Below are 9,750 nucleotides of genomic sequence, written 5' to 3' on the forward strand. Positions count from 1 at the left end.
TCAAATTGTCTCCAAGGAAGACACTAGTATGTAAGTTTTATTTGTCAGTGTAGAGTAAAAGACAAGCCCTAATCAAGCAAGTTCAAGCATCAGAAAGTTGACAGGGATAAAATCTTGCAAGTTTACAGTAAGTAGTAAGACTTAAGGTGTAAAGTAGAGGTTCTCATCCTTTTCGAGCCCAGTTGCCTGCACTGCTTTGTGTTCCATGTGGCCCTACCAGCCAGAAGATTCTGACTAGCCTTATTCCAGGTCACAAGGTATAGGTACATTATCAGTTTTCAAATCCACATGCTTCCCAGAATTCTTATGGACTTCCCCTCCTCTATGCCCTAAAGTTGTCAACTAAAAAACATTTCACAACCTAAATGTTAAGAGTTATATTTCATTTGATGATAATTTTTAGGAGACAGCATCTCAAGTAATCCTGAGAGAACTGTTATGAGAAGGTGAGGGGTGGAGGTGGGGAGTCAGGATATATAGAAAATTTGCAACAAAGGGCAGGTAGTCTGAAGTCAAAGGTTATTAACAATAAAGAAAACCAGATAGCTCAAGTTAAGGAATTTAGTGCTTTTTCTATGCATGAGAAGGTGGAAGAGCCTAGGCTCACTGAAATCATTCCTTTGATATGCACCTCACCTCACAGGCCAGTATCCTGTGTTTTCACAACCTGAGTTCCCTCAGGGCTCACTGGCTCACTGTCCAGGGGTGGCTGCAATCTCTGATGGTTGTGATAGCCTTTGTTTACTGATACGACAGGAAATATCCCATTTATCAAAGCGCTGTTGAACATAACTGACTTCAAGCCTGCCAATAATATATGAGCCTGCCCTTTTGTAGAGAGAATTAGAAGAGAGCCTGACATTCCTCTGGTAACTTTCCTGCCTTCTAACAACACACACAGTCATAACTCCACTGCATTTACTAAATTCTACTATTTTTACCAATTCCCAAGTTTGGAGAGCCAAACTTAAGAAATGTATTATTCAAGTGACTCAGTTTGATTACTTTCAGCTAGCTACAGAAAGTCAGGCTAATTGTTAGCAAAGTACTGTATTGCAAAACAGATATGTTTGCCTTGGCTTACTTAGACCAATTTATCAGAAATTCTAATGGGGGTGGTTGTTGGTTTATAAGGCTTCTCAGATATTGCTAGTGGTAAAGAACCCATCTGCCAGTGCAGGAGACATAAGAGACTCGGGTTCTATCCCTGGGTCAGGAAGATCCCCTGGAAGAGGGCATGGCAACCCACTCCAGTATTCTTGCCTGGAGAATCCCATGGACAGAGGAACCTGGCGGGCTACAATCCATGTGGTTGCACAGAATCAGACATGACTAAAGCAGGTTAGTACGCACAAACATGGATTGATAGCAGTGAGATTATCAAAGAAGTGGAATTTTTGAGACTGTTACTCTATTTTTTGACTGAGAATTTGCACTCTAAACTTTTAGGTCTTTAGAGGCAAATATTTACATGAATCATTAAAATGATTTTTAAAGCTAAATATAAGCTAAATATCCAATTCAGTGTTGCTGACTTGTTCTTTTTCTTTACTGAAATAATTTCGAAATTCGTTTTTCATAGAGGTATAGATACTACCAAGTATTCTAGAAAATTTTTATAAAATAAAGAAAACCATGGTGCCAGCACCTTAAGTCTTTCAAGTTCCGTCTTTAGCTCCTCTGTAATTCTTCCCTATAGTAATATGTATGTGATATGTGGAGTTGCAGCAGCCATTTAGTGACCAAGATTAAGAAAGTCCTATGAGAAATATATTTCTCCTTCAATATTACAGAGCAGTAATATTGAAGGAGCCTGGCTCCTGATGACATTCTCGAGCAAATGCACCAGCCCTGGGCTGTCTACCTTTGTAGTTGTTGTTATATAGGAAAAAATAAATAAGGTACTAGTTGTCAGATTTTGTTTTACTTGCAGCTTAAGTCTTTCTAATACTCTAATTATTCCTCCTTCGCTCAGATGCCCACCCTGGAAGCAATCAACAATAGTTAAGGGTAGGAGATAGGATCATGTTAAGACACAGGGAAACTCCCTCTATAATTAGTGTTGGAGAGAATGAGTGGTGAGTGTGGGATGTCATTTCTAGAAAAGGGAAAATATGATAAGCAAATGATATTGTAAATGCCTGCTTTACAGAGAAGTTTTTGAAGATGATTCCAGCTATTGAGCCAGTGTGGATCTAAAATTAACAAAAATATGAAATTCAGAAAGAGAGGAGATAGGAGGTAATCACTTTGATCCAGACAGTTATTGAAAGAGTTGTTTCCACCAGCTTGGCCGAAGCTCTCCAGATGTTCATTTGTGTGAATGCAGGAGTTCCACTTCTTTCTACCCACCCCTTCACTATCCTATGTTCTCAACATCCGTTCTAGGGGGCTTAAAGATATCATGGGTCAACTGAAAAGAGGGGGCGGGGGAGTCATTTTGGAAAATGTTAAGGAAAAAGTGTGATATATGCAAATGTCCTTTCTGTTAGGCAGTCAAGGAACAATGGGCATTAGATTGCTACTGAGTAATCTTAATGAGTGAAAAAGTTGGCTTAAAACTCAACATTCAGAAAATGAAGATCATGGCATCTGGTCCCATGACTTCATGGGAAATAGATCGGGAAACAGTGGAAACAGTGTCAGGATTTATTTTTTAGGGCTCCAAAATCACTGCAGATGGTGACTGCAGCCATGAAATTAAAAGACGCTTACTCCTTGGAAGGAAAGTTATGACCAACCTAGATAGCATATTGAAAAGCAGAGACATTACTTTGCCAACAAAGGTCTGTCTAGTCAAGGCTATGGTTTTTCCAGTGGCCAAGTATGGATATGAGAGTTGGACTGTGAAGAAAGCTGAGCCCCGAAGAATTGATGCTTTTGAACTGTGGTGTTGGAGAAGACTCTTGAGAGTCCCTTGGACTGCAAGGAGATCCAACCAGTCCATTCTGAAGGAGATCAGCCCTGGGATTTCTTTGGAAGGAATGATGCTAAAGCTGAAACTCCAGTACTTTGGCCACCTCATGCAGAGAGTTGACTCATTGGAAAAGACTCTGATGCTGGGAGGGATTGGGGGCAGGAGGAGAAGGGGACGACAGAGGATGAGATGGCTGGATGGCATCACTGACTCGATGGATGAGAGTCTGAGTGAACTCCAGGAGTTGGTGATGGACAGGGAGGCCTGGCGTGCTGTGATTCATGGGGTCGCAAAGAGTCGGACACGACTGAGCAACTGAATTGAACTGAATCTTAATGAGAAGACAGAAATAAGAATAATAACATTGCTCCTGGGTACCTGCCTCCATGATGACTTCATGACACTTGCAACTGGTGGTTTTTGCATAAGAGATGAAAGCTGCTTCTCCCGTTCATGTCATGGAGAATTCATCTCAGGTGGTGGATGGACTATAATGCTGTCTTGGAAACGGAGAAGGTAACAGGCAGGAAGGCTAGGGGCCCCCAAACAGAGGAACTAGGCTGCAAGTGTCGGATGATTTTTATCTCTCTCTTAAGTGGCAGGAGGGAAAAAGCTACAAGTGTCAGATTTTTTTCCCTTCTCTATACAAATTTAAAAGGTTTCTTTTAGAATTCTGTGTTGCCATGATGGTACCTAGTCCCACCTGAACTTAACTTTTCTCAAACCTTGAGCTAACCAATGTGTTTTTCTTATGGAAATATTCTTCTTAAGCTATGTTAATGAATTATGTATTTACCTTAGACTCTGCCTTGCTTCAAGTCGGTTCTGCCTAAGACTCAGAACCTTTAATGGCTCAACAACCCAGTGTGTTTTACCCATGGAAATGTTCTCTTAAGCTATGTTAATGAAGCTATGTATTTGCTTGGAAACCTGACTTTCTTCAGGATTCATGTCAATCGTTTTATGGCCCAGGATGACTCACCTTGTGCCAGTGTTATCTCAATATGAATGTTGTGGGTGAGGGGCCTGGTGCCACTCTCTGAGTTTTGAGACATTTCCTTTCTCTAATTAGCAGCCTGCTGATAGGTATATAACTTCTTGCTAAAAACTAGCAATGGGGCACTCTTTCTGCTAAAAACTAGCAATGGGGCACTCTTTCTGCCCCCTCTGATGTCTGTGTCACATGCTTTCTCTCTTTTACACTTTAATAAAACTTTATTACACAAAAACTCTGAGTGATCAAGCCTTGTCACTGGCCCTGGATCGAATTCCTGTCCTCTGGAGGCCAAGAATCCAGGCATCTTTCATGGCTCAGCAGCAATCTTTCAAAAAAAATATACATTTAAAGCCTTTTAACGTAAACCCATAAACTCAAACATTTTAGTAAGTTTAGGAGTCAAGAATTAGTTTCCTTTGTTCTCTGCATCTATCTAGAGTGATCTTTTGTCCTCTATCTGTTTAGCTAGGACCAGGAGTTGCTTCTAGAAGTGATGGGGTTGAATGAATGTAGAGGGAGAGAGAAGCACATTTGAAACAATTCCCTTGTTACAGACATATTGAACTTAATATCCTGGTGGTCTGTGTAAACTGAAATGTGGGTCTAGAGAGGCATAAGGACTGAAAGGGTAGATTTATGAGATACCCATAGCTGAAATGATTAAAAGTTCACAGAATAACTTTGAAACAAAGGGATGAAGGATTCAAAGTTAGAAGACAGGGCACCAGACACATTTAGGAACAAAAGAAACTAGAAGTCTTATGTCCCAGAAGCATGCGATGGGGAGCCAAGGAGGAAAGTGTGGCCAGTGGATAGAAAGTTGAACTTTCTGATTGGAGAGCTTAGTGCTGAGTACTGGATACTAGAAATTATGAAATCACTGGATGCCTTTGTGACAAGAGCTTCAGAAAACCAGAGGAGAGGGCAGGTAATTTAAAAGAATGCATAGAACAATAGGAGCTTAGGTAGGCACTTATAAGACTGATATTTTGTCTGAGTTGGAAGACTTGAGCATGTTTTTGTTTTTTGCTGAGAAGAGTGAGGCAACAGAGAGAACTAAAAATGCAAGAATAGGCACCATTAGGAGACCCCGAGGCCAGACCCAAGGTTTAATTCCTTTGATCCTTTTCCCAAATTGAACTATTCAACCTCCAGTAAGAGAGCACAAAGGTCAAGGGGAATAGGAATGAGGACTGAGGGCAAATATTAAATACTTTTGATCTTAATATATGTAGCTTCAAGGGATCAGGCTTTCTTGCTCTAAGTATTTGACCCCCCTCTCACCCTCATTCTAACTAGTTCTGAGGCAGCCTGTCCTAGTCTCCACTTTAATCAAGAGGTTATGAGAACTTTGTGGGATAACTATTCTCAATCATACTGAGTCCTGGTCATTCATTCTTCCTCTAGACATTTATTTAGCACCTTTTATGTGCTACATTGAAAACAACCCCATAAAAGAAAGAACCATTGTTGCTACCCTCACATGATGGATCAAGAAACTGAAGCTTAGGTTTAGACATAGAGCAAGCGTGGAGTTTGTTTCTAATGTTGTTTTAACATTACTTTACTATCTGATTCAGAGCCATTCTACGAAAACAATGAGACCAATATTTTCTAAATCCCTACATCTTGCTAGAAACTTCAGAGTACACAAAGGAGCTAACACCCTCTCCCACTCTCCTAGAAAGAAATTCCATTTGAGCCACCAGACAATCTCCTTAAATGAAATATCACACAATCAGTACCATTTTGCATGGTACTTTGGGATCATAAAAATGACCATGCAAACAGAAGCCAAACAAATCAATCTCAATAATCAATGTAAAAAAAGAACCAACTGTTCTGTAATCTTTAAAATATTTTGTCAAAACACTAAAGATTTGGTTACTGTAAGTTATAAATTAAAAAATATCAAACTGATATTTACTTAGTTCCCTTCCATTTAAAACATTAGAAACATTCAGAAGTAAAGTGTTTTATTTCTTTGTACTTATCAAGAATAGTTTTGGGAATTGCCTGGCTATCCAGTGGTTAGGACTCTGTGCTTTCACTGCAAGCAAATGGGTTCAGTCCCTGGTCGGGAAACTAAGATATTGCAAGCAGCGAGGTGTGGCAAAAAAACTGCCTTTTCTGTTGTATATCTTGCAATATGAAACAAGCATCTTTTCTATTCCTTGGTGAATTGTCAGTCTTCTTTCTAAGTTTGTATTAGCTTCTAATATTTTATCCTTGTACTTTTGGTGGTGTCAAATATTCCAAGAGTTCTGCAATCTGAAGATTTCCTGTTTGTTTCTTTGTTTACCACCAACACTTCCTCTGGGACATCTTTATCTGGCTTGTCATAACCACTTTTTTCATCTATGTCAATAAGTTAACCTTCACGAAGTTCCTTTGATGCTTAATGTTATGTGTCAACTTGGTTGGGCCATTGTGTCCAGATATTTAGTCACATCTTGAATTACACCATCAGCTTTCACCTAGGTCTCCAGTACACTGATTCACTCTGCACATTTTCACTTGTCGGCCTCCAAAGTCATGTGAGCCAACTCTTTAAAATACATCTCTCACTATGTGTATGTGTATATATATATATATATATATATATATATATATATATGTAATATATGTTCTATTGACTCTGTTTCTCTGGAGAACATGGACTAACAATTCCTCTAGCTAAGCATCTGTGTCTCAAACAGTGGCAATGATGACATTTCCTTGATCAGCTTTTTCTAATTCCATTTATATTCAATTAGAATTTCACTTTTTGTTTCTTTACTCCACTTTCATCTCTACTGTCCAGTTATCATTTTTGTAAAATGTCACATGGGTTTATCACTTGTAGACAAAGAAGCAACATAGCTACACACTTTGCTCTCTGTATGTAAACTGAGTAGCACATGTGCAGTGGCCAGTCACCACAGACCTTTCTTTTTTTAATTTTTATTTTATATTGGAGTACAGTTGATTGACAATGTTGTGTTAGTTTCAGGTGCACAGCAAAGTGATTCAATTACATTGATATGTATACATATATTATCCCCTTAATTTTCAAGTTCTCTTCCCATATAGGTTATTAAAGAATATTGAGTAGAATTCCCAGAGCTGCACATTAGGTCCTCATTGATTACCTGTTTTTAAAAATAATCCATCTTATTTATTTTTGGCTGCACTGGATCTTCATTGCCGCATGCAGGCTTTCTCTAGTTGCAGTGAGCAGGGGCTACTCTTCATTGCAATGCATGGGTTTCTTATCGTGGTGGCTTCTCTTGTTGCAGAGCACAAGCTCTAGGCACACAGACTTCAGTAGTTGCAACACTTGGGCTCAGTAGTTTTGGTGCATGGGCTCAGTTGCTCTGTGACATGTGGGATCTTCCTGGACCAGGGATCAAACCCATGTCTCCTGCATTGGCAGGCAGATCTCCACCCATTGTGCCACCAGGAAAGTCCTAATTATTTATTTTGTACATAGTAGTGTATATATGTTAATCCCAACCTCCTAATTTATCCCCCACCCCAGCCCCATTTCCTCTTTGGTAACCATAAGTTTGTTTTTGAAATCTGTGAGTCTGTTTCTATTTTGAAAATAAGTTCATTTGTATCATTTTTTAAATTCCATATATAAGTGGTATCATACAGCATTTGTCTTTGTCTGACATATTTCACTTAGTATGATAGTCTCTAGGTCCACGCATGTCACTGCAAATGGCATTATTTCATGTTTTATGGCTAAGTAATATTCCACTGTATATATGTACTACATCTTTTTTATCCATTCCTCTGTCAATGGACATTTAGGTTGCCACCAATAGACTTTCAAAAAAAAATAATGTGATTGGTCAGTGAATAGCCTTTGCATCTCTTATCTATGTAGTGATCTGTGGACTGAAGAGCTAGCACCAAGTTTGTACTTTATATATCCATCTCTATCTCTGTCTACCACGTGTGTGTGTGTGTGTGTGTGTGTGTGTGTAGTAACTGACATTTAAACTGTGTGGTTGGGCAACCAGTGATATTTAACTAAACTACAGTAACTAATTAAATGTATGCATATTGAAGCCATGCAATGCAAGGACTGCTTCTATTTACTTTTGAACTAATTGTCTAGGTCCAAAAATCTCTACTATGAAGGACAGTCCCTTGAACAGCAAAGAGATCAAACCAGTCAATCCTAAAGAAAATCAACCCTGAATATTCATTGGAAGGACCGATGCTGAAGCTGAAGCTCCAATACTGTGGCCACCTGATTCAAAAAGCTGACCCATTGGAAAAGACCCTGATAAAGCTTGAGGGCAGGAGAAGGGGGAAACAGAGGATTAGATGGTTGGATGGCATCACCAACTCAATGGACATGAGTTTGAGCAAACTCTAGGAGATAGTAAAGGACAGGGAAGCCTGGCATGCTTCAGTCCATGGGGTCTCAAAGAGTCATACACAACTTAGCAACTGAAGAACAACTGTGATGGATAAGAAAACCAGTTCTCAACTGAATCAGCAGCACCTATGTAAAAGTTGTATCATTTTATTAACTGTTATCCTTGAAATACCGGATACTTGCTTTCTTGCCTATTATCTGTGAATAGCTGGCTGCTTAGAAAATCACATTAAAAATGTTCAAATATAGAAGGTGGTTTGTGGTACAGACAACTATTTGTCTACTGAAAATCCGTTCTCCAATTCTTCCTTGAATTGTGAAAGTCAAAGTTTTATTGGGCCATATAGCTTTCTCACTAAAGACTACATTCCCACCCTCCCTTGAAGATTATGGCCAAATTCTGGCCTATGGGATGTGAACAAAATTGTTGCATGCCACTTCTGGGTTTGTCATTAAATGGAAAGGATGTGTTTTCCCTGGCCATTTTTCCATTGGTTAGGATACAGATGGAAGTGGATCAGCTATTCTGAACCCCAAATGGAATCTGTATGTTGAATGTAGATATCAGAGCTACTATCTCTAAATAGTTATATTAGAGGGAATAAACGTCAGTGTTGCTTTAGCCACTACATTTTGGGATCTTCTCGTTATAGACATTTAATTCTAACTAATGGATGGTTTCCTGTGTGGGAATACGCAATACTGTAACATAGTAATACAGGGGATTTACATATATTTATATCACACTAAAGAGTTAATTGATTCTCTTCCCTTCCAGCTCTAACTTAAAGAGGATAAGAAAAAACAAGGTTCTAAGTATAATCCCCTTCTGAGAAAATAAATTGAGCAGAACCTGTTGAAGACAATTAATGACATCATGAAGCCACCACAGACAGGATGAGTAAGATCTGCTGCTCTGAAATGTGCATTTGATGTTTCACATTTAGCAGTTACTGTGCACTAAGGCTATGAGCCTCTATTTCTAGTCACCAGACATGCTGGGATGGAGGCTTCCAGTAATTAAATTTCCAGGAGCTGCTAAAATCTGATGAGAGACAGTTACTGGAATAATTACATAATTTTTGTGGCAAAATAAATTTAATATAGTGTTAACCAGTTAAGTCATTGACATGGAAATACTTTATCCTAATGCAGTTCTTAAAATTTGTGCATCATGAAATGTGGGTCTTCAGTAAGCAACAGATTAAAAAGATCTGATTTTTAATCTGATTTGTGCCTCAGCTGGTAAAGAATCTGCCTGCAATGCAGGAGACCTGGGTTCGATTCCTAGGTTGCGAAAATCCCCTGGAGAAGGAAAAGACTACCCACTCCAGTATTCTGGCCTGGAGAGTTCCATGGACCGTATTCGTTAGTCCATGGAGTCACAATTTCAAGTCAATTCAATGTGTAACACTTGCGTATATGCACTAGAGGGCACTCACCTACTGTTTTCTAGTTGAG

The sequence above is a fragment of the Bubalus kerabau genome, chromosome 2 (assembly GCF_029407905.1).
Source record: "Bubalus kerabau isolate K-KA32 ecotype Philippines breed swamp buffalo chromosome 2, PCC_UOA_SB_1v2, whole genome shotgun sequence".
NCBI lineage: Eukaryota > Metazoa > Chordata > Mammalia > Artiodactyla > Bovidae > Bubalus > Bubalus kerabau.